The sequence below is a fragment of the Scyliorhinus torazame genome, chromosome 9 (genome assembly GCF_047496885.1).
Source record: "Scyliorhinus torazame isolate Kashiwa2021f chromosome 9, sScyTor2.1, whole genome shotgun sequence".
Lineage (NCBI taxonomy): Eukaryota > Metazoa > Chordata > Chondrichthyes > Carcharhiniformes > Scyliorhinidae > Scyliorhinus > Scyliorhinus torazame.
The window spans coordinates 71,795,303-71,820,811 of NC_092715.1; the positions used below are offsets into that span (position 1 = coordinate 71,795,303).

At 51.2% G+C, this 25,509-nt stretch overlaps 1 pseudogene; it reads right to left on the minus strand.

Annotated features, from left to right (window-relative positions):
* Positions 1–1,078: 1,078 nt before the first annotated feature.
* On the minus strand, positions 1,079–1,839 carry LOC140429996 (cation-dependent mannose-6-phosphate receptor pseudogene; annotated as a pseudogene).
* Positions 1,840–25,509: the final 23,670 nt, after the last annotated feature.

The window sequence follows — 25,509 nt, forward strand, 5'->3', positions numbered from 1 at the left end:
CGGTCAGAGGGCAGTGCAACGGGACACTGGCACAGATCAGAGAGAGCGAAGGTTCCGGTGGACGGTCAGTGGGCAGCAGCGGGACACTGGCACAGAGTAGAGAGAGCGAAGGTTCCGGTGGACGGTCAGTGGGCAGCAGCGGGACACTGGCACAGAGTAGAGAGAGCGAAGGTTCCGGTGGACAGTCAGAGGGCAGCAACGGGACACTGGCACAGAGCAGAGAGAGCGAAGGTTCCGGTGGACGGTCAGAGGGCAGTGCAACGGGACTCTGGCACAGAGCAGAGAGAGAGACTGTTCCAGTGGACGGTCAGAGGGCAGTGCAGTGGACATTGGAACAGAGCAGAGAGAGAGACTGTTCCAGTGGACGGTCAGAGGGAAGTGCAGTGGACACTGGCACAGAGCAGAGACAGAGACTGTTCCAGTGGACTGTCAGAGGGCAGTGCAGTTGGACACTGGCACAGAGCAGAGACAGAGACTGTTCCAGTGGACGGTCAGAGGGCAGTTCAGTGGGACACTGGCACAGAGCAGAGAGAGCGAAGGTTCCGGTGGACGGTCAGAGGGCAGTGCAACGGGACACTGGCACAGAGCAGAGAGAGCGAAGGTTCCAGTGGACGGTCAGAGGGCAGTGCAGTGGACACTGGCACAGACCAGAGAGAGAGACTGTTCGAGTGGACGGTCAGAGGGCAGTGCAGTGGTCACTGGCACAGAGCAGAGAGAGCGAATGTTCCGGTGGACGGTCAGAGGGCTGTGCAGCGGGACACTGGCACAGAGCAGAGAGAGAGACTGTTCCAGTGGACGGTCAGAGGGTAGTGCAGTGGACACTGGCACAGAGCAGAGAGAGAGACTCTTCCAGTGGATGGTCAGAGGGCAGTGCAGTGGACACTGGCACAGAGCAGAGAGAGAGAATGTTCCAGTGGATGGTCAGAGGGCAGTGCAGTGGACACTGGCACAGAGCAGAGAGAGAGACTCTTCCAGTGGATGGTCAGAGGGCAGTGCAGTGGACACTGGCACAGAGCAGAGAGAGAGACTGTTCCAGTGGACGGTCAGAGGGCAGTGCAGTGGACACTGGGATGCACGTTCACATCGGGAGTAGATGTTTATCTCGTTCCTCTTCATCCTCCTCAGCTAGCTGCTCATATTCCACTCCTCTGTACGCCGCGGCTGCAGTGCGAGGTTTGGACCGGAATACAGAATCACAGTCATCGGCTGGTAAGTTGCCCAGTTTGTGCCGGAAGTAATAGTTTGGAAATTGTTCAAAACCTTTCGCCCTGACCACCAATCGCTGATATAAAAATCCACCCAGGATATAGACTGTGATCAGCCCCAGGAACAGGAGGAGGAGGACGGTGCCAGGGCTGAGATGATGACTTGGTGGGGGGCAGGCAGTCTTGCTGTCCAACTCGAACAGGTAAAAGCAGTCGGAAACCTTTCCCGTTCCTCAAACGCAGTGGTGAATGCAGCACTGAGGACACTGGGATCACAGGAGATCGTGACCATTCCCCTACGTTTTTCTCCTTTGCAGTGACTGGTGTACCGGTCACCATTGCCATAGATCAGAATAATCCAATCGCTGCCTCCAATAATCTGTGTTGAATTGACTCTTCCAATGACCTTCGTCTCATTCTTCTTGCTCTGCTGAATGAGGCCAGCAAACAGATGAATGTCGATGGCCGCACACACTCGGAAAGAATAAGTGTAAGTCTCCATCGTCGAACTCTCTGTGCTCGACACGCTAAAACTCTGGCCCATCAGAGGCTCCAGTTTCTTCAGGAGGCCTCTCTCAGCCTCGGACTCGGCTCCATTTTCCCCGATCAGCATACAGTCGCCGGGCTGGGAGGCGGCTCGGAGACCGGGCAGTAGCAGGACGAGGAAAAGCGGCATCGGGACCACTGGCACGGGGGGAGAGAGCGAATTTCAGTAATTATTACTGGGCGGCTAACATAGGCATGATAAGGAAGTGGGTGGTGGGGGCATTGTCGGTTTGGGGGCAGATGGAGGCAGCTTTGTGTAGGGGCACCAGTCTGCGGGCGTTGATAAAGGCATCTCTGCCATTCCCGCCGGCGAGGTACTCCACCAGCCCCGTAGTGGTGGGGACCCTGAGAATCTGGGGTCAGTGGAGGAGGTATGTTGGAGCAGTGGGAGCATCAGTCTGGTCCCCAATATGTGACAATCACCAGTTAGCCCCGGGGAGCTTGGATGGGGGGTTCCGAGTATGGCGAAGGGCGGGAATTGAGAGGATGGGGGACCTGTTTATAGAGGGGAGCTTCCCTAGCTTGAGGGCGCTGCAGGAGAAGTTTGGGCTGGCAAGGGGGAACACATTTAGATATTTACAGGTGCGGGACTTTCTGCGCAGGCAGGTATCATCCTTCCCACTCCTGCCACTAAGGGGGATCCATGATAGGGTAGTGTCGAGGGGATGGGTGGGAGAGGGGAGCGTCTCGGACATCTACAAAGAACTCATGGGGGCGGAGGAGATGCAGACCAAGGAGATGAAGCGTAAGTGGGAGGAGGAGCTTGGTGGGGAGATGGAGGATGGCTTATGGGCGGACGCGTTGAGCAGAGTCAACGCGACCGCAACATGCACCAGGCTCAGCTTGATCCAATTCAAGGTGGTCCACCGGCCCACATGACAGTGGCCTGGATGAGTAGACTCTTTGGGGTGGAGGACAGGTGTGTAAAGTGTGCGGAAGGACTAGCGAACCATATTCACATGTACTGGGCGTGTCCAAAACTTAGGGGATATTGGCAGAGATTCGCAGACGTCGTGTCCCGAGTATTGAAAACAAGGGTGGCAATGGGTTCAGGGGTGGCGATTTTCGGGGTGTCGGAAGACCCGGGAATCCAGGAGGAGAAAGAGGCAGATGTTCTGGCCTTTGCTTTCCTGGTAGCCCGGAGACGGATACTGCTAGCTTGGAGGGACTCAAAGCCCCCGAAGTCGGAGACCTGGCTGACTGACATGGCGAGCTTTCTCGGCCTAGAGAAGATTAAGTTCGCCTTGAGAGTGTCACTGTTAGGGTTCGCCCGGAGGTGGCAACCATTCATCGACTTCTTCGCGGAGAATTAATCGTCAGCAAGGGGGGTGGGGGGGGTTAGGGTAGTGTAGAATAGGGGGTCAAATAGGCGGGTCTTGGAGGGATGGGAGTCGGTGATTGCACTATGTTTATTGTTCTTTGTACATTGTTTTTATACTGTTGCTGTTTGTAATGCCAAAAATACCTCATTAAAATTGTTTATTAAAAAAAAAACACGTGGGGCAAGATTTTTACCCATTGACAATGAATCTGGCCTGTTTCCTTTATAATTACCCCTATACAGTGTAAGAAAGTCAAAACAGAACACGTGTTTTGTTCGAAGGTTAAATGGTAACATAATCGCAATGCCTGGTTATATTAAGTTCAGGTTTAGATTCATATAAAGTTGATTTAAAAATATGCATGTAAAATATGGCAACTGGCTCGTCATGCGTAATGTAAATAAATTTGAATCTTGTGTTTACTTATCCATTGTTTAAGTTTTGAGTTACAGATCTCACAATGCGCTGTACATTGAGAGGGATACATGGCATGCATTTGTGAATTAATTGCATCCACCACCATGTGACATGACCTTGCGTTGTTTGGTACTTTTAAATAACTTCACAAAGTGATCATGTAAAAGTAATGTATTCTGGCAGTGATTCAAAGTTGGTTAAATAGCCTTGTTCAGGGCTCTCCCAATGGCTCAATGAGTTTATCCAGTGAGCCATACAGACCAGTAAAGGTCACCAGGTCAGTTCCCAGGCCAGAGTGAGTTAGCAGGCCTCAGCCAGGGTAGTGAGTAGGGTCTTGGTGCTGGTGACCTCTGCTGGAAGTGCACATATGCGCGTATCAAGTGTGGGCAAGGCTGGCCTTGGATAGATTTCTTTCTTTGCTGGCCAGGCTTAAGCATTGCTTAAGCGAAGTAAAGAGAAAAGATAAGGCAAACAGGATGACACACCGATAACGGAGCCTGTCTGCATTTGCCTCCATTAAAATTAATGGAAGGAAATTATGATGTCGTCTCTGAAAGGTGAGTGACGCTCTCCATCCGATTTTCCCAACTGTGCTTTGTCCGGCTGATGTTTATTGCTCAGGTGGCACGTCAAAAAATCCGTGTCCCTGTTATCCTGAGGAAAAGGTTCACAGAGTTTAAAATACACTCCTTTCTAAAATTTTCATCTTTGTCTTCACATCCTCCCTTGGTCTTTCCTCTTCAGTCCAACCCTCCAAGATCTCTGCGCTCATTCAACTCCAACCTCTTACACATCCCCAATTTTAATTTCTCCAACATTGGCAGTAATGGCTTCAAGTTCCTCGGCCCTAATCTCTGGAATTTCCTTCTTAAATCTCTCTCCTCCTTTAAGATGCTCCTTAAAACCTACCTCTTTGACCAAGCTTTTGACATCTGCTCTAATATCTCCTTATATGGCTCAGTGTCAAGTGCATTGATAACACTGCAGTAAAGTGCCTGGGGGTGCTTGCTGCTTTAAGGTTGCTAAATAAATACAAGTTGTTGTTGTTGTGTGTCTAAAGAGCAGATTGTTAACATTAAATACATGCTGGTTGGTTGGGCTGTAGCTTCTGAAGAAAACAAATCTAGGGGCTAGTTAAGTACAGGGCTAAAGAGCTGGCTTTTAAAGCAGACCAAGGCAGGCCAGCAGCACGGTTCAATTCCTGTACCAGCCTCCCCGAACAGGCGCCGGAATGTGGCGACTAGGGGCTTTTCACAGTAACTTCATTTGAAGTCTACGTGTGACAATAAGCGATTTTCATTTCATTTTTCATTTCAAATTTTGCAGAACAGATTTGACATGTGTGCCAAATTATTTCCAAATGATGAATAGGAAACTTGCCCTCTTCAAGACACATAGGAGTAATTAATGTTAAACATGGGACAATCAATAAAAAATGTAGCATCCACCAGATGTCATAATGTTAACACAGAAAATCCTCATTAGCTTTCTTTCAGTAACTTTATTGTTGGAGTTATTTAGGAATTTTGTCAAGAAGTTCACAGAATGCTTTTCTGGATCTCTGTTAACAAAAGCATTTAAGATAAAAACATGGTAAGACCCCACACAATACTGTATGCAAGTGCAAATTTACTCTTTTGTTATCTAAAAAAAATTCTCTCTGACCACTGTGAAACCCGTGTAATGAGTTTTCTTGTAGAAGAAAGCCCCAATTCTCTTTAAAGCAAATGAAGCTGTAAATACATTTACAAATCCACTTAATTCATTCAAGCGTTAGATTCCAAGAGGATTTGTGTAGGTTTGAGCCTAATGTTCCTCCCAGTGTAAGTACTGTGCTGCATGACTTCACTAAAAGGACACAGGTACATTTTAAGGTTGCCGTTTCATGTTTATTTATTACGTGCACATTTATTTTTAGAAGGTGTAGGAATAAGCAACAGATGGACATGTTCACAGTTGTTGCCTCAGCTTTCTTTTTAACAGGTCAATCCACTTAAGGGCAATTTACTAAATGCCAACTTCCTCTGGAGAGCAATGGACCTGAAGAGCCAAGTAGCAGCAGTAGGTGGAGAAACCGTCAAAAGAGTTTGTATGTGTAGGACTCAGTTTTATATCGTACTAGTCTTAATCACCTGAGAGGACAGATGAGAAATTCTCCGGAATATTTGTTGCCTCATTGTCCCTTGGCTTTTCTCTCTCTCAGAGATTATACACCTTGCTGGCAGGAGGGGCAGTGCAGGGGGCAAGAAGAAGGGTTTTGGTTTTCATGCTCCAGTCATCCTGGGATGTGTGCCAGCCCAGGTGTATCAGATCGTCTTTTCCTGCCCATTGGTTTTGTCGGTTCATATTAATAATTATATTTGCCAGAGGAGGATTGGCTGAATTTGTGAAATCTGACTGGAAGGGGTTCTCCGTCGGCCGGTGCTGGAATTGGGAACTGTGATTGGCGGAGAAACGGTTCCACTGCCGGAATCGTGGCGGGCGCCGGTTTCACGTCAAATCACGTTTCTCTGTCGCCTTGACAGTGGTGACAATGCGTTCCATCCGCACGTACAGTAAACATCGTTTGCATATCATTAGCGTGCTGATGCACGATCAATTGCACAAAGACTAAAGTTGGGTACAACTGTGGCTTTATTACAGTCAGATGTGTGGCTTCCTGCTGCAGCTGGCGAAATGGCAGGGCACTGGAGGTCATGCATATTTATACAGTTCTCCCTGGGCAGAGCCAGCCGGCAGGAGCTACCGGCGAACCTTTAGTGCAGGTCCTACCTTACATCTCCTATTACAGTGGTTCACCACATTCACCCCCTGTTAAAAATTAGTCCGGCGGGGGGACGTGAAACTATATACAATTAGTGGAATTATGTACAGTGGTAGGGAAAGAAAAGTCCATGTTGACGGTCCGGAGTCCGTCAAAGGTTCAGCCAGTCCGGTGCTTTGGTGCTTCGTTGGGAGCGGCGTAGCAGTGGCGGCGAAGTCGGTGCCTGCAGTGGTGGAGGTGGCACCGATGCGGTGGTGGCGGTGCTGATGCTAGCCAGTCATCGGGGAACTCCGGGAGCATGCCAAAGTCCTCTTCGTCCTCTTGTGCGGAAAAGGGGAGGGGGGGGTGGTCTGGTGGGGTCAATATTGGCGGCGCGGTGGGAGGTGGGGGGGGGCGCATTGGTTGAGGGGGGGCGTGTTGGGGTGGAACCTGATGGTGCCAGGTCCCTGAGTGAGACAGTATCTTGGCGGCCGTCGGGGAACTCAACGTAGGCATATTGAGGGTTGGCATGGAGCAGGTGAACACTGTCCACCAAGGGGTCCGCCTTGTGGAGTCGGAAGTGCCTACGGAGAAGGACCGGTCCTGGAGCTGCAAGCCAAGTCGGGAGCGACACCCCGGATGTGGACTTCCTGGGGAAGGTAAAAACACGTTCATGGGGTGTGCTATTATTGGCAGTGCACAATAGTGACCGGATGGAGTGTAGAGCGTCACCGGATGGAGTGTAGAGCGTCAGGGAGGACCTCCTGCCAGCGAGAGGCTGGGAGGTTCCTGGACCGTAGGGCCAGCTGGACGGCCCTCCAAACCGTCCCATTCTCCCGTTCTACTTGCCCGTTTCCCCGGGGGTTGTAGCTGGTCGTCCTGCTGGAGGCTATATCCCTGCTGAGCAGGAACTGACGCAGCTCATTGCTCATGAATGAGAATCCCCTGTCACTGTGGATGTAGGCGGGGAAACCGAACAGAGCGAAGATGGTGCTGAGGGCCTTGATGACGGTGGCAGATGTCATATCGGGGCATGGGATGGCGAAGGGGAATCTGGAGTACTCATCGACCACACTGAGAATGTACGTGTTACGGTCGGTGGAGGGGAGGGACCCTTTGAAATCCACGCTGAGGCATTCAAAGGGGCGGGAAGCCTTCACCAGGCGCGCACAGTCTGGCCGGTAGAAGTGCGGCTTACACTCCGCATGGACATGGCAGTCCCTGGTGACTGTCCTTACTTCCTCGATGGAGTAAGGCAGATTGCGAGCTTTGACCTGATGGTACAATCGTGTGACCCCCGGGTGACAAAGGCTGTTGTGTAGGGCCCGGAGTTGGTCCACTTGTGCGCTGGCACATGTACCTCGGGAGAGGGATTCTGGGGGCTCGTTGAGTTTACCGGGGCGATACAAGATCTCGTAATTATAGGGGGAGAGCTTGATTCTCCACCGCAAGATTTTATCATTTTTGATCTTGCCCCGCTGTGTGTTATTGAACATGAAGGCTACCGACCGTTGGTCCGTAAGGAGAGTGAATCTCTTACCGGCCAGGTAATGCCTCCAATGCCGCACAGCTTCAACGATAGCTTGGGCCTCCTTTTCGACGGATGAGTGTCGAATTTCTGAGGCATGAAGGGTGCGGGAAGAGAATGCCATGGGTCTGCCTGCCTGGTTTAGAGTGGCGGCAAGGGCGACGTCTGAAGCGTCGCTTCCTACTTGGAAAGGCAGTGACTCATCCACTGCGCGCATCCCGGCCTTGGCGATGTCTGCTCTGATGTGGGCGAAAGCATGTTGTGCCTCGGCCGCAAGGGGGAATTGGGTGGACTGAATGAGTGAGCGGGCCTTGTCCGCATAGTTTGGGACCCACTGAGCGTAGTAGGAAAAGAACCCCAGGCAGCGTTTGAGGGCCTTGGGGCAGTGGGGGAGGGGCAGTTCCATGAGGGGGCGCATGCAGTCAGGGTCAGACCCGAGAAGTCCGTTTTGGACTATACAGCCGAGAATGGCTAACCGGGTCATGCTGAACACACACTTCTCTTTGTTGTAGGTCAGGTTGAGAAGAGTGGCGGTGCGGAGGAATTTATCGAGGTTGGCATCGTGGTCCTGCTGGTCATGGCCTCAGATGGTGACATTATCTAAGTACGGAAAGGTGGCCCGCAAACCTTACTGGTCGACCATTCGGTCTATCTCTCGTTGGAAGACCAAGACCCCATTTGTGACACCGAAAGGGACCCGAAGGAAATGGTAGAGGCGACCGTCCGCCTCGAAGGCAGTGTATGGCCGGTCCGACTTCCGGATGGGGAGCTGGTCGTAGGCAGATTTCAGGTCAATTGTTGAGAAGACCCGGTACTGCGCAATCTGATTGACCATATCAGATATGCGTGGGAGGGGGTACGCGTCGAGCTGCGTGTATTGTATTGTAGTCCACAACCATCCTGTGTTTCTCACCAATTTTACCCACTACCACTTGGGCTCTCCAGGGGCTGTTGCTGGCCTCGATAATACCCTCCTTAAGCAGCCGCTGGACTTCGGACCTGATGAAGGTCTTGTCCTGGGTGCTGTACCATCTGCTCCTAGTGGCAACAGGCTTGCAATCCGCAGTTAGATTGGCAAAAAGGGAGGGGGGATCGACCTTGAGGGTCGCGAGGCCACAAATGATAAAGTGGGGGGTAAGGGCCCGCCGAATTTGAGGGTGAGGGTCTGGAGGTTGCACTGGAAGTCCAGGCCCAACAGGAGTGCAGTGCAGAGATTAGGAAGGACATAGAGGCGGAAGTTACTAAATTCTACGCCCTGGACTGTGAGGGTGACTGTACAAAAGCCTCGGATCGGGACGGAGTGGGATCCGGAGGCTAGGGAGATCCTTTGATTGGCAGGGTGGCCCGCGAAGGAGCAGCGCCTTACTGCATCTGGGCGAACAAAGCTTTCGGTGCTCACGGGGTCCTGCAGGCACGAGGTCGCGTGGCCGTTGATTTTAACCGTCGTCGTCGCGGTGGCCAGGTTGAGCGGGCGAGATTGGTCCAGCGTCATCGAAGCGAACTGTGGGTAGTCATCGGATGCTTCAGGTGCCGAGCATGTGCGGTTGCGATGTCGGGATGTCCGGAGACGCTGTGGGGGACAAGATGGCGGCCCCCATGGTGTGCACATTGCAGGGTCAGAACACGATGGCAGCGCCCATGGCGCACGTGGCCGAAGGAGGACAAGATGGCGGCGCCCATTAGTCGCACATGGACTCGGGAGGAGTAGATGGCAGCTCCAATTGTGCATCTGGCGTGGGGGAGGGGGCGATAGCGGGCGCGTTCGCAGCGCCTGCGCGGGCCTGGCACACAGCCACGAAGTGGCCCTTTTTACTGCAGGCTTTACAAACTGCAGTGCGGGCCGGGCAGTTTTGGCGGGGGTGCTTCTGCTGACCGTAGAAGTAGCAGCGGGGACCCCCGGGGTGTGCGAATCAGCGTGCGGCGCAGGCGTATTGATAAGGCAGGGCCCCGGCTGAGGAGGTCATCGGCGGGGTCCAGGGGGGTTAGGAAGGAGTAGAAGGGTGGGCAGCGCGGCGGGAAGGGTACGATTGTACGTTACGGGATGCGACCATCCTGGAGAGCGCCAAGGTTTTCGTCTCCGCCAGTTCGAGCGTGGCCCCTTCCAGCAATTGTTCTTGGATGCGGTCAGACGCAATCCGTCATGAAGGCATCGCGCATGAAGAGATTCGCGTGTTCGGCGGCCGTAACGGCCTGACAGTCACAGTCCCGGACGAGTGGAATTAGGGCCCACCAGAAGTCTTCGATGGACTCACCAGGTAGTTGCGAGCGGGTAGCGAGTACATGCCTGGCGAAGAGCGTGTTCGCCTTCTGTGCGTAGTGTTCTTTGAGGAGTTCCATTGCTTTTGTGTAATTCGTGGTGTCTTGGATAAACGGGAACACGCTGGAGCTCAGTCTGGAGAACAGGACATTTATCTTCTGAGCCTCCGTTGGCGCGGGGTCCACCGCATTGATGTAGGCCTCAAAACATGCTAGCCAGTGAGTAAAGTCTTTCCTGGCGTCGGGCGAGTGCGGATCCAGCTGCAGGCGATCGGGCTTAATTCGGATATCCATTCTGTGGAAAATCTGACTGTAATAAATTGATGCACGATCAATTGCAAAAGGCTAAAGTTGGGTACAACTGTGGCTTCATTACTGTCAGCTGCGTGGCCTCCTGCTGCAGCTGGCGAAATGGCAGGGCACTGGAGGTCATGCATATTTATACAGTTCTCCCTGGGCGGAGCCAGCCGGCAGGAGCTACCGGCGAACCTGTAGTGCAGGTCCTACCTTACATCTCCTATTACAGTGGTTCACCACACGGGCCCCACCCAATATCCTCCAGGGCCTTGATGATTCTCCGCTTCCATTGGGGCGATTTCCCGACTGCGAGGTTCACATGTGCTTTTAAAAATCGAGACACAGGCGCCGTGGCTGCTGAGGGAGAAAGGAGTTAGGACACGGAGAGGCGCGACCTTGGACTGTCGGTCTTGATACTGGCTGGGGGACGGCACTGCCAGGGCCGGGGGCGGGGGGAGGGGGGTTTACGGGGGGAAAGGCCGTGGGACTGGTGTGACACCCCGCGGGTCTTGGGTGGTGTCCAGGCCCTGACTGCCATTGCTGCAGCCTGCTAGGCAGCCACCTTGCTGCACACCCCACTGACCACCCACCTTTGCCTCTGCTTCTGCAGAGTCACACCAGCCATATGGGAGCTCCCACCCCCGCACCCCAGCCCACATTCTCCCACCACCCTAACACCAGCCCCCACCCTCCACGCCACACCCCCATCACCCCCCGCATCCCACCCTCTGCCACACCATCCCTCCCAACCGGCTGCCACCCACTGGCGGGCGTCATGCGGCCCATCCAAGGGCAACACCCACAATAACCCCTACAGGGGGGGAACCTAACCGTGGCCCTGGTGCGTTCTGCTGGCATTGGCAGCTCCAGCCGACGGTACCCCTGGAAGTAGGGGTGGCGCTAGGGCCAGAGCCTCCCACAGTGCTAGGCACGGATGGGGCCCAGGGCATGGGGAAGAGAGGGGAGAGGGAGAACATGCAGAGGCAGAGTCCACAGTGCCAACAGGAGGCATGTGTAACCCGATGATCTGGTTGGGTACAGGAGTATGCACAATGCTAACATGTCTGCCTTTCACCCCCTGCAGTCAATAGATTTTGGAATGCAGCCAGCAATGGTGGCCTTCCTCCTAGTTGCTGCAGCCCTGGGGGATGCACTGAGGCTGTACCTGCTGGAGTTGCTCGAGGAAGAGGAAGCTGCAGCAGTGGAGTGTGCCCCAGAGGAACAGGAGGCAGCCGCTGAGGACGGGAGCCAGCACCCAACAGGCCGAGGAGGAGGAGGTGCAAAGGAGGCGCCGCATGAGGCCTCATGTGTACCGCAGCGCCAATCATTTGAGGACCTGCCGAACCGGGCATGCTGTCGCAGGCTCCAGCCAAGCAGGGGGACAGTGCAACATACCTGCCAGATCATGGCGCACCTGACACCACGGGGGAATGGGGGAGGACACCCGCTCCCGGTGACCATCAAGGTGATGGTCGCCCGACTTCCGGGTGCGGCTATGCAGAGCTAGGTCGCATATTCGGTAGCTCCCGCTTGGAACGGACTTTGGGGTTCTTTTACAGGGCCCCCACGGCATTTGTTTGACATTTCCCGGTGTGGCAAGAAGACTGCAGCATTCCCCTGACAGTGTCCCCCAGGAATGTTGTGTCTTTTGGCTACCAGACCAGGCAGAAACAGTAAAAGATTTGGCTTTGGCTGCAGGTTTAGACAAAAGCCTCTTCCAGCATGCAGGCGGGGGAAGGGCAAGCTTAAAGCTGCAATCTGACTTGACTCTATCAAAGGTGAATTCTAGCAGCAGAGGGAACAACTGTGAAAAGATCTACCGAGGCCATTGAAGAAGCAGGGACGAGGCTTCCGATGGCGGCCATGGAGGAGTAGGTCGCGCATTCGGCAGCTCCCATCTGGAACCGACTCTCAGACCTTTTTCAGGAGTTTCCATAGACTTTTTAAACGGACCAGAAGTGTAACGGCCAAAGGAGCGGCACTGGAGCAACGGAAGAAGCGAGGGAAAGAAAACAAAATGGCGGCGGCCAGGGACAAAGGGGAGCTGCAGGAGTTCATCAAGCGCTGCTTCGAGGAGCAGCGCGAGGAGATGCGCAAAGAGATGTTGGCGCCTATGCTTTCGGCAATTGAAGGACTCAGGATCACCCAGAAGGTCCACGAAGCGAAGATCCAGGAGGTACAGAAAAGAGTCAGTCAGAACGAGGACGAGCTCGTGGGCCTGGCAGTGACAGTGGAGCAGAACGAGGTGCTACACAAGAGGTGGGCGGGAAGACTCGAAGACCTGGAGAACAGGTCGAGGAGAAAGAATCTGCGAATCCTGGGTCTCCCTGAGGGAGTGGAGGGGGCTGATGCCGGGGCATACGTGAGCACGATGCTCGAGGCGATGATGGGCGTGGAGGCCCCTTCGAGGCCGCTGGAGTTGGACGGGGCACATCGGGTGCTGGCGAAGAAGCCCCAGGCAAATGAGCCGCCAAGGGCGATGGTGGTGAGGTTCCACCGGTTCACGGACAGAGAGTGGGTCCTGAGATGGGCCAAGAAGGAGCGGAGCAGTAAGTGGGACAATGCAGAGATCCGAATATACCCGGACTGGAGCGCGGAGGTTGCAAAGCGGAGAGCGGGTTTCAACCGGGCCAAAGCGGCGTTGTACCGGAAAGAAGTGAAATTCGGAATGCTGCAGCCAGCGCGACGGTGGGTCTCATACAAGGGCCAACACTATTACTTCGAAACGCCTGAAGAGGCGTGGACCTTTGTACAAGCCGAAAAGTTGGACTCTAACTGAGGGTTTGTGAGGGTAGGGGGGATGTTTGAGGTTTGATGTGTGATGGTTGTTGTATATAGGGGGTCAATCACGCGCAGGAAATGTTACATGGGCTTGGGGAGAGAGACAAGGAGCTGCGCCAGAGGGGGCGGAGCGGACTTTAGAAAGCACGGGGTGTTTTCCCGCGCACGTGAAGAAAGGCGGGAAGGGGAACGAAGGAATGCATATGGATTGGGAGACTCCCACACGGGGAGGTCAATGGGACAGCGGGGGAAGCCGGGGTCAGCAGGCGTCAGCTGACTTACGGGAGTGAAATGGGGGAGCAAAAAAGCTAGACAGGGGTGTAGCGGGGGGAGGGGAGGGGAGGAAGGGGGGGGGAAAAATGGTTGCTGCTGCACTGGCCGTAAGGGAATGGGACACAGAAGAGGTGGTCGGGACGGGGATCCCCCCTCTGGGGGATTGGAGGGTGAGGGAGGCGTGGACACGGGACTGGCCCAGAAAGGAGATGGCTAGTCGGCGGGGCGTGGGGGGGGTGAGAGCCCCTCCAATCCGGCTGATAACGTGGAATGTGAGGGGCCTGAATGGGCCGGTGAAGAGGGCTCGAGTGTTCGCGCACTTAAAGGGACTGAAGGCGGACGTGGCCATGCTCCAAGAGACACACCTGAAGGTGGCGGACCAGTTCAGACTAAGAAAAGGATGGGTAGGACAGGTATTCCACTCGGGACTGGACGCGAAGAATAGAGGGGTGGCAATATTGGTGGGAAAGCGGGTGTCATTTGAGGCCAAGACTATTGTAGCGGACAATGGAGGGCGATATGTAATGGTGAGCTGTAGGCTGCAAGGGATGTGGGTGGTGTTGGTAAACGTATACGCCCCGAACTGGGATGATGCAGGATTCATGAAGCGCATGTTGGGCCCATTCCGGACCTGGAGATAGGAGGCCCTATAATGGGAGGGGACTTCAATACAGTGTTGGATCCAGCACTAGACTGCTCTAAATCAAGGACTGGAAAGAGGCCGGCGGCGGCCAAGGTACTTAGGGGGTTTATGGATCAGATGGGGGGAGTGGACCCATGGCGGTTTGCAAGGCCGCAGGCCAGGGAATTTTCTTTCTTCTCCCATGTACACAAAGCCTACTCCCGGATAGATTTCTTTGTTCTGGGTAGGGCGCTTATCCCGAGGGTGGAGGGGATGGAGTATTCCACACAGGGTGGAACTGGAGCTGGGAGAGGAGAGGGACCAACGCTGGATGTGGGACTGCTCGCGGACGAGGTGGTGTGTGGGAAGGTGAGGGGGTGTATCGAAAGGTACTTGGAGGCCAACGACAACGGGGAGGTGCGGGTGGGGGTGCGATGGGAGGCGTTAAAGGCGGTGATCAGGGGAGAGCTAATTTCCATTAGGGCTCATAGGGAGAAGACAGAGGGTATGGAAAGGGAGAGGTTAGTGGGGGAGATTTTGAGAGTGGACAGGAGATACGCAGAGGCCCCGGAGGAAAGATTACTTGGGGAAAGATGACGGCTCCAGACGGAGTTTGACCTGTTGACCACAGGGAAGGCGGAGGCACAGAGGAGGAAAGCGCAGGGGGCGACCTACGAGTACGGGGAAAAGCCTAGTCGGATGCTGGCACACCAGCTCCGTAAGAGGATGGCAGCGAGGGAAATAGGGGGAGTCAAAGATGGACGGGGAGCCACGGTTTGGAGTGCGACGAAAATAAACGAGGTATTCAAGGCCTTTTATGAAGAGCTGTACAGATCCCAGCCCCCAGCGGGGGAAGAGGGGATGAGACGATTCCTAGATCAGCTGAGATTCCCGAGGGTGGAGGAGCAAGAGGTGGCTGGTTGGAGGAGCTGAGCAAGGGTTTGGGGAGCATGCAGGCGGGGAAGGCCCCGGGACCGGATGGATTCCCGGTGGAGTTCTACAGGAAGTACGCAGACCTGTTGGCCCCGCTACTGGTGAGGACCTTTAATGAGGCAAGAGAGGAGGGGACCCTGCCCCCGACAATGTCGGAAGCGACAATTTCTTTGATCCTAAAGCGGGACAAGGACCCACTGCAATGTGGATCGTACAGGCCGATCTCGCTCCTCAATGTGGATGCAAAGTTGCTGGCAAAAGTGCTGGCCACGAGGATCGAGGACTGTGTCCCGGGGGTAATCCACGAGGACCAGACGGGATTTGTAAAGGGCAGGCAACTAAACACCAATGTGCGGCGGCTCTTAAACGTGATAATGATGCCATCGGAGGAGGGAGAGGCGGAGATAGTGGCAGCTATGGACGCGGAGAAGGCCTTTGACCGAGGAGAGTGGGAGGACCTCTCGGAGGTGCTGCGTAGGTTTGGGTTCGGGGTAGGGTTTATCAATTGGGTTAAGCTCCTTTACAGAGCCCCGATGGCGAGTGTAGTGACGAACCGGCGGAGGTCGGAGTACTTTCGACTGTACCGAGGGACGAGGCAGGGGTGCCCCCTGTCCCCCCTGTTGTTCGCATTGGCGATCGAACCATTGGCCATGTCATTGAGGGAGTCTAATAAATGGAAGGGGGTGGTCCGATGGGAAGAAGAGCATCGGGTGTCGCTATATGCGGATGACCTGTTGCTGTACGTGGCTGATCCAATGGAGGGGATGGTGGAGGTCATGCAGACTCTAAGGCAGTTTGGGGAGTTTTCGGGCTATAAGCTCAATGTAGGGAAGAGTGAGCTCTTTGTATTACAGGCAGGGGACCAAGAAAGAGGGAAAGGGGACCTACCGCTGAGGAGGGCGGAGGGGAGCTTTCGGTATCTGGGGATCCAGATAGCCAGGAGTTGGGGGACCCTACATAAAATGAATCTGACGAGGTTGGTGGAGCAAATGGAGAAGGATTTCAAAAGATGGGACATGTTACCGCTCTCGCTGGCGGGTAGAGTGCAGTCGGTCAAAATGGTGGTCCTTCCGAGGTTTCTGTTTGTGTTTCAGTGCCTTCCCATCGTGATCACCAAGGCCTTTTTTAAGAGAGTAGGCAGTAGTATTATGGGGTTTGTGTGGGCGAATAAGACCCCGAGAGTAAGGAGAAACGGGACTGGCCCAGAAAAGGAGATGGCTAGTCGGCGGGGCGTGGGGGGGGTGAGAACCCCTCCAATCCGGCTGATAACGTGGAATGTGAGGGGCCTGAATGGGCCGGTGAAGAGGGCTCGAGTGTTCGCGCACTTAAAGGGACTGAAGGCGGACGTGGCCATGCTCCAAGAGACACACCTGAAGGTGGCGGACCAGTTCAGACTAAGAAAAGGATGGGTAGGACAGGTATTCCACTCGGGACTGGACGCGAAGAATAGAGGGGTGGCAATATTGGTGGGAAAGCGGGTGTCATTTGAGGCCAAGACTATTGTAGCGGACAATGGAGGGGCAGGGTCCCCTCCTCTCTTGCCTCATTAAAGGTCCTCACCAGTAGCGGGGCCAACAGGTCTGCGTACTTCCTGTAGAACTCCACCGGGAATCCATCCGGGAACGCAGTAGGGACCGAGGAGGGTTGACTCTGCCAAACCTGGGGAGCTACTACTGGGCAGCAAATGTGGCGATGATCTGCAAGTGGATTATGGAGGGAGAGGGGGCGGCATGGAAGAGGATGGAGATGGCGTACTGTAAAGGAACGAGCCTGGGGGCGTTGGTGACGGCACCGCTGCCACTCTCGCTGACAAAGTATACCACGAGCCCGGTGGTGGCCGCAACGCTAAGGATCTGGGGCCAGTGGAGACGGCACCGGGGTGCAATGGGAGCATCGGTGTGGTCCCCGATCAGGGGTAACCACCGGTTTGTCCCGGGGAAGATGGACGGGGGGTTCCAGAGCTGGCATCGGGCGGGGTTTGGAAGAATGGGGGACCTGTTCATCGACGGGACGTTTGCGAGCCTAGGGGCACTGGAGGAGAAGTTCGAGTTACCCCCGGGAAATGCCTTTAGATATATGCAGGTGAGGGCTTTTGTGAGGCGACAGGTGAGGGAATTCCCGTTGCTCCCGGCACAATAAGTTCAAGATAGGGTGATCTCGGGTGTATGGGTCGGGGAGGGCAAGGTGTCGGAAATACACCAGGAGTTGAAAGAAGAGGAGGAAGCGCTGGTAGAAGAGTTGAAGAGTAAATGGGAGGAGGAGCTGGGGGAGGAGATCGAGGAAGGTCTGTGGGCTGATGCCCTAGGTAGGGTTAATTCCTCCTCCTCGTGTGCCAGGCTCAGCCTGATACAATTTAAGGTGGTCCACAGAGCGCACTTGACGGGGGCGAGGTTGAGTAGGTTCTTTGGGGTAGAGGACAGATGTGGAAGGTGCTCAGGGAGCCCGGAGAACCATGTCCATATGTTTTGGTCATGCCCGGCACTGGAGGGGTTCTGGAGAGGAGTAGCGTGAGCAATATCTCAGGTGGTGAAAGTCCGGGTCAAGCCAAGCTGGGGGCTAGCAATATTTGGAGTAGTGGACGAACCGGGAGTGCAGGAGGCGAAAGAGGCCGGCATTCTGGCCTTTGCGTCCCTAGTAGCCCGGCGAAGGATCTTGCTAATGTGGAAGGAGGCGAAGCCCCCCAGCCTGGAGGCCTGGATAAATTATATGGCTGGGTCCATAAAGTTGGAGAGGATTAAGTTCGCCTTGAGAGGGTCTGCGCAGGGGTTTTACAGGCGGTGGCAACCGTTCCTAGACTATCTCGCGGAGCGTTAGAGGAAGGTCGGTCAGTAGCAGCAGCAACCTTGGGGGGGGTGGACACGTCCTGGGAGGGGGGGTGGGGGGAGAAGGGGGACTGCCTGTGAATGTGAATGAGCAAGAGATAACATGCAGGGTTGGGGAGACTGGCACATACGGGTGAGGGCCAGTGTACAAAGCTGTGTAAATATATCATTTTGCCATGTATATATCTTGCTCTGCGCGATTTCTCGTTTTTTTTTGTTACGGGGGTGGGGGGGGGGGGGGGTTATTGTTTGTAAGGGAGAAAAATTGTGTTAAAAAACTTTAATAAATATATATTTTTTTAAAAGGTGATGGTCGCCCAGGACCTCCACACCACGGACCTGTCTGGGACCTCACAGAGTTCGGTGCACAGGTGCATCCGCACCGTCACGGAGGCTCTATATGCCCAGTCGACACAACACACCCTTTTCAATGTGGATCAAACTCACCAGGATGCTCGAGCAGTGGGGTTTTCCGCCATCGCCGAGGTGCCCCGGGTCCAGGGGGTGACTGATGGGATGCATGTCGCCCTACGGGCAACTGCAGTAGACAGGCCAGTCTTCCCAACCCAAAAGGGGTTCCACTCGTTGAACATACAGCTGTGTTTGACCATCAGATGCTCATACTCAGGCAGTGTGCACGACACTTTCATCCTGGCACCTTCGCTGATTCCTGGTGTTATGGGCGAGGCGTTTTCAGAACCCCAGTATGTATCATGGAGCTCAACCAACCTCATCCTTTAATGCTTTTGTTGCTTTTCCGAGCACACGGCTTGTTTCCTTGGTGTGGGATTACAATTTTGGACACGTGGGTTTTTAAACACAAGATAATGTTTATTCCATGAACTCAACTTAACCTCTTAAATAAACATTGGATCTCTTAACACCCTTCAAGTAAATATCTTCAAAGATAACACAGAAAATATTACAACACTAATAATTCTTCAGTTATTCCTTTCAACATCCATGAGACTTAGCACCTTTAAACAGAAACACATCAGGTTAAAGGCTTTACTATTATGAGTTTAAATCACCCAAATGATCCAGAGATAATCTTTCATGGCAGAGATCACAGCAGATCCAGCTCACTGCAAACACAGACACACACAAGCTCTTTCCAAACTGAAACTAAACTGCAAAATGGCTGAACTAAAACCAAGCTCCCCACCCACAGTCTGACATCACTGCATTTCTTAAAGGTACATTGCATAAAAATCCATTTCTTCAAGGTACCCTCACATGATACCTCCCCCAAGAAAAAAAAACCATCAACTTCAAGATGGTTTCAGTTTTCACTTTTGCACCATCCACTAAGAAATGTAGACAGTAAATATACCTTTTTGTTTTTAACAACACACGCAAACAGGTATAATAATATAGTCCATTTTTCTTTTTTATTCTTCCTCCAACCAAAATCCTTCTTGATTGACAGTCTCTTTGAACAAGAAAGTCTCTGCACGATCCATCCATTCCTCTACTCCTCGGCATTTCTCTTTAGAATCAGATACTTTAGTTCAATCTGACCACAGAGCCTCTTGCAATTCTCCAATACAGGAGCATTGGTTATCACAGCTTTCAGGCAGTAAAATGCCTGTTGAAAGTCCGCTGTCCTTTGAAATTTTTGACGTTTCTTTAGCAAGTCCATCAGTGGAGCAACCACAATCTTTTGCACAAAGGTTCAATCAAATTCATTCATGCTAAGAGATCGCATTATTTCCCTTCGCCTTGAGGGTATCGGAAATTCCGCAAGGAAAGTGATTCGGGATTCTCCAAATTCACTTTCGGCTAGGTTCATCACCAAACCCGCCTCCTGAAGTCGATCGAAGAATTCCATACGATGTTTTAAATGTTCTTTCCATGTCTGGAAGTTGGAAATAAAAGCAGATTGTCCCACTTTCTCAATGCAATCCTTCAAACGTGGGATAGGATAAGAGTCCGATCTTGTAACTGCATTCACCTTTCGATAGTCCATACACAACCATTGGGTACTGTCTGGTTTAGGTACCATCACTATGGGTGAGCTCCATTAGCTGCAACGCACTTCAATCATGCCAGTCTTCAGCATACTCTCAATCTCCCTGTTAACCTGTGCCAATTTTAAAGGATTAAGTCTATATGGATGTTGTTTGATAGGAACAGCATTTCCCACATCTACATCATGTATAGCCATCTTAGTACTTACCAATTTATCTCTACAAACTTGCCCATGTTCTTTCAGGGCAGTTCGTTTTTCCTCTGGAAGGTAACTTAACAATTCATCCCAATTTTTAAGAACATCCTCATTTTCCAATTTAATTTGAGGTATGTCAAATTCACAGTCATCTGGATTTGGTTCGTCACTTTGAGTTAGAAACATTAAAATCTCCTTTTTCTCTCCTTCCCTTTCAAAGTACCTTTTAAGCATATTCACATGACACACTCGGTGAGTCTTCCTTCTATCTGTGTTTTTACCACATAATTCACCTCACTTAATTTCCTTTCAATCTGATACGGTCCACAAAACCTAGCTTTTAAAGGCTCCCCTACCACTGGTAACAACACTAAAACTTTATCCCCACTGGCAAAACTACGAACTTTGGATTTCTTGTCTGCTACCCGTTTCATCACATTTTGTGCAACTTTCAAATGTTGTCTAGCCAATTCACCTGGTCTATTTAATCATTCCCAAAAATTTGACACGTAATCCAATAGTGTAATTTCCGATTTCTCATCCACCAATTTTTCCTTAATCAATTTAAGTGGTCCTCTTACCTCATGACCAAAAATTAGTTCAAAAGGACTGGATTTGGTTGACTCATTAGGCGCATCCCTAATTGCAAACAATACGAATGGAATTCCTTTATCCCAATCCTCTGGATAATCTTGACAATACGCTCTCAACATTGTCTTTAATGCCTGATGCCACCTTTCTAATGGTCCCTGCGATTCTGGATGGTACGCAGTTGATTTAAATTGTTTTATTCCTAAGCTATCCATAACTTCTTTGAATAACTTTGAAGTAAAATTGGATCCTTGATCCGATAGAATTTCTGTGGGTCGTCCATATCTAGTAAAGAATTTAAGTAATGCCGCCACCATCCTTTTAGCTGTAATATTACGTACTGGAATGGCCTCTGGAAACCTAGTAGACACATCCATTATAGTCAAAAGATATTGATTCCCACTTTTTGTTTTAGGAAGCGGTCCTACACAATCGATTAGGACACTTGTAAAAGGTTCCTCAAATGCTGGAATGGGTATTAAAGAGCGCTGATTTTATCACTGCTTGAGGTTTCCCTATCACTTGACATGTGTGACATGATTGACAAAATGTAACTACATCTTTATGTAGTCCAGGCCAATAAAAATGTTTCTGGATTTTAGCTTGAGTTTTCCTTATTCCCAAATGACCTCCCACTGGTACCTCATGTGCAACTCGCAACACCTCCTTTCTATACCCTACCGGCAATACTACTTGATGAACATCTGCCCACTTTTCATCCGCCTACATATGTACAGGTCTCCATTTTCTCATCAAGACATCACTTTTACGGTAATAACACTCTGGTACACTCTCAGATTCCTCTTCCGTATATGCTTTCTGATATATCCGTTTTATTTCTACATCTTTCTGTTGTAACTCCGCCAATGTTCCTGAGCTAAATATATCCGCCTCATCCTCCACCTGTTCTTGTTCTTTTTCAACCATCTGATCAAAAATCGTTTCTGATAATTGCACTTCAACTTCATCTTCACTCTTGATTTCTCCTCTTGTCTTAAGCTGTGACTTTGCGACCTTGTGACTACACAATCCTGAAAAATCCCAGGATATTCGTCCTTCAACAGTTCAGTTGACTGATTTTCCACTGGCTTATCAACCACAGTAGGCATCACTCGCACCTGCGATCCAGCTATATCATTACCCAAGATAAACTGTATTCCTGGACAAGTAAGTTTCTCTATTACTCCTACTACCACTTCACCACTCTTCACTGGACTTTCTAACCTTACCTTATATAATAGAACGCTACTCCTCTCACCCTGAATTCCACATATCACCACCTTTTCTTGCAGCATTCTTCCCAAACTACATAATTCCTCATCTCTTACCATTAAAGATTGACTAGCCCCTGTATCTCTTAAAATTGTGACTTCTTTACCTGCTCCTCCTGATACACATGAGTAAACCTTACCCACACAAGTAAATTCTTTAAAGACACCTGGCACCTTTTTGAACAGGCTGTACAATCGTTTGCACCTCCTTCGCTTCCCTTGGGCTTTCCTTTACCACTCTAACAAATCCCACTGTCTTATCCTGTTTTACCACATCAGCCTTCCCAGTGCTTTTCTTCAACCACCAACACTGTGACTTTACATGGCCTAGTTTATTACAGTGAAAACATTTGAAACTTTTCATTTCTTTTCCATCCTCCTGGATTTCTTTTTTAATCTGAGGTTCACTCTCTTTATTGTCTCCCATCAGATCACCTTTACTTTTACCACTTGAGTATTTCTCATGTCCCCAGTTTCTATCCCTCCCCGGCTGAAACTGATGTCAGAAACCAATCTTTGATTTATGATCTAATTCATAATCATCTGCCATTTCTGCTGCTAATCTCGCAGTTTTAACCCTCTGTTCTTACACATGAGTTCTCACTACATCAGGAATTGAATTTTTAAACTCCTCCAAAAGTATAATTTCTCTGAGAGCTTCATGGGTTTGGTCTATTTTCAAAGCCCTTATCCACCTATCAAAATTATTCTGTTTGAGCCTTTCAAACTCCATGTATGTTTGACCAAATTCTTTCCTTAAATTTCTAAACCTTTATCGGTAAGCTTCAAACACTAGCTCATATGCACTTAAGATGGATTTCTTCACCTCCTCATACGTTCCAGATACCTCCTCCGGTAGTGATGCAAACATTTCACCAGCCCTACCTACCATCTTTGTTCGAATCAGTAATACCCACATGTCCTGTGGCCATTGCAGTTGTTTAGCTACCTTCTCAAATGAAATGGAAAAAGGCTTCCACTTCCTTCTTGCCAAACCTTGGCAATGCTTGGACATATTTAAATAGATTCCCACCAAGCCTTCGACTATGACGCTCTTTCTCACTATCCTTATCACTATCGTCCAACTGTACGTTTCCCTTTACGTCTGCCAATTTTAACTGACTGTCATGTTTCATGGCCATTTTCTGAAGTTCAAACTCCCTCTCTTTATCTTTTTCCCTGATCGTATCTCCCTTTCTTTTTCTTTTTGATCTGCTATGGCTATTCTTTCTTTTCTCCTTTCTTCTTTCTCCTTTTCTTTTTCCGCTCTCTCTCTTTCGTATTCAAGCTGCTTTAATTCTTTCTCATGTTCCATTTGCTTAATTTGCAACTGAAGTTTTGCCATTTTCCATGAGTCAAACAGTATTTCAGGCAACTTTAAATGCTTAGCCAACGCCATAATTACCTCATCTTTTCGCATTTTGTCAGGTAATGTTAACTGCAAAGTTTTTGCCAGACCCAACAGTCTGCGTTTAGTCTCTGTCCGTAAGGTACTGCCTGTGACAGTCTCCACCCCCAAAAACTTCAGAGCCTCTGAAAGAGCCATTGTCCACAACACACTCCCCACTTAAACTAAAATACCACACCAGAAAAGCAACAATCTTTCACTGTCTTTAAGTTCACAAAAGCCAATCCAAGACTTTTATCCCCGTCATGCCCCCAATTGTTATGGGAGAGGTGTTTTCTGAACCCCAAAATGTATCATGGAGTTCAACCAACCTCCCCCTTTAATGCTATTGCTGCTTTTCCGAGCACACGGCTTGGGACTACAATTATGGACACGTGGGTTTTTAAACACAAAACAATGTTTATTCCATTAACTCAACTTAATCTCTTAAATAAACATTGGCTCTCTTAACACCCCTTACTTCAAAGATAACACAGAAAATATTACAACACTCAATAATCCTTCAGTTGTTCCTTTTAACATCCATGAGACTTAACACCTTTAAACAGAAACACATCAGGTTAAAGGCTTTACTATTATGAGTTTAAATCACCCAAATGATCCAGAGATAGTCTTTCATGGCAGAGATCACAGCAGATCCAGCTCACTGCAGACACAGACACACACAAGCTCTTTCCAAACTGAAACTAAACTGCAAAATGGCTGAACTAAGACCAAGCGCCACCCACACTCTGACATCACTGCATTTATTAAAGGTACATTGCTTAAACATCCATTTCTTAAAGGTACCCTCAGATGGCACCGGCCTCTTTGATGCACACGGAAGGCGCGCTGGAGGCGGTCAATGTGCTCCTGCGGGGTGGTAGATCAGACGATGATGTCGTCCACATACATGCAAACCCCTTTGATACCTTCCATTATCTGCTCCATTATTCTGTGGAACACTTCTGATGCAGAGATGATGCCAAACGGCATCCGGTTGTAGCAAAACCGGCCAAATGGGGTGTTAAAGGTGCAGAGCCTCCGACTGGATGCGTCGATTTGGATCTGCCAGAACCCCTTGGATGCGTCTAGCTTGGTGAAAAATTTGGCATGAGCCATTTCGCAGGTGAGTTCTTTGCGCTTTGGAATGGGATAGTGTTCTCTCATAATATTGCGGTTGAGGTCCTTGGGATTAATACATATGCGTAATTTGCCGGAAGTTTTTTTCACGCACACCATAGAGCTGACCCAGTCAGTCGGTTCTGTAACTTTCAAAATTATGCCCTGGTCCTGGATGTCCTGCAGCTGCTGCTTGAGGCACTCCTTGAGGGGTGCTGGTACCCTGCGAGGTGCGTGCACCACAGGCGTGGCATTTGGTTTTAACAAGATTTTATAAGTGAATAGGAGTGTGCCCATGCCCTCGAATACAAAGTGGTATCGGGTGATGAAGGCGTTCAGCTGTGTCCGAAACTCAACGTCCTGAGATGCGGAAGCGTCAGCGGGTGACAGGGAGTGAACACTTTGGACAAGGTTTAGAAGTTTGCACGCCTGAGCACCAAGCTGGGAGGCTTTAGTGGATCCCACTATTTTGAATGGCAGGTTAGCCTTAAATGACCGGTGCGACACTTCAAGCTGGCAAGAGCCACTGGCAGGAACGGCATTACCATTATAGTCCAGAAGCTGGCAGGCAGATGGCAGGATGGCAGGCTTGACATGGAGGCTTTTGAGGTCAGACCGCGTAATGAGGTTGGCTGAGGCGCCGGTGTCCAGGCGGAATCGGATGCGGGATTGGTTGACCGTGAGGGTGGCACACCACTCATCGTCCGGATCAATGCTGAATATTGGGAGAGACTTGGCTTTTGCCTTCTGGAGCATCTTGTGTTTGGTGACCACCCGAAATGGTGCTTTAGGGTCCTCGGTGTCAAGGTCCGGAATCAAATCAGAGTCGGAATCGGTGACCGGTGGCTGGATGGTTCGGACATCCCTGCGTGGCTGGTTGGAGCGACGAGAGGTAGTAGGTTGAGCAGACCTGCATAGGGCTGCATAGTGGCCAAGCTTGCCACATTGGAGACAGCAACGGGATTTTGCAGGACATTGCCGCTTTAAGTGGGCGGAGCCACAGTTGCCGCACGTCGTGACATCAGAACGTTCGGTAAGCCACCACGCATGCGCGGTACGGTCATACGTAGTCCGCGCCTGCGCAGTGCGGTCTTCGGCCTCGCCGTCCCCTCGGTCAGTGCGCGCATGCGCGGGAGCCTGCAAAATGGCCGCCCTCATCCAGGCTTAGGCCCTGGAGTTGTTTAATGGCTTGCACCCACTCTGCCTCATGGGGACCTTGCCGCGCC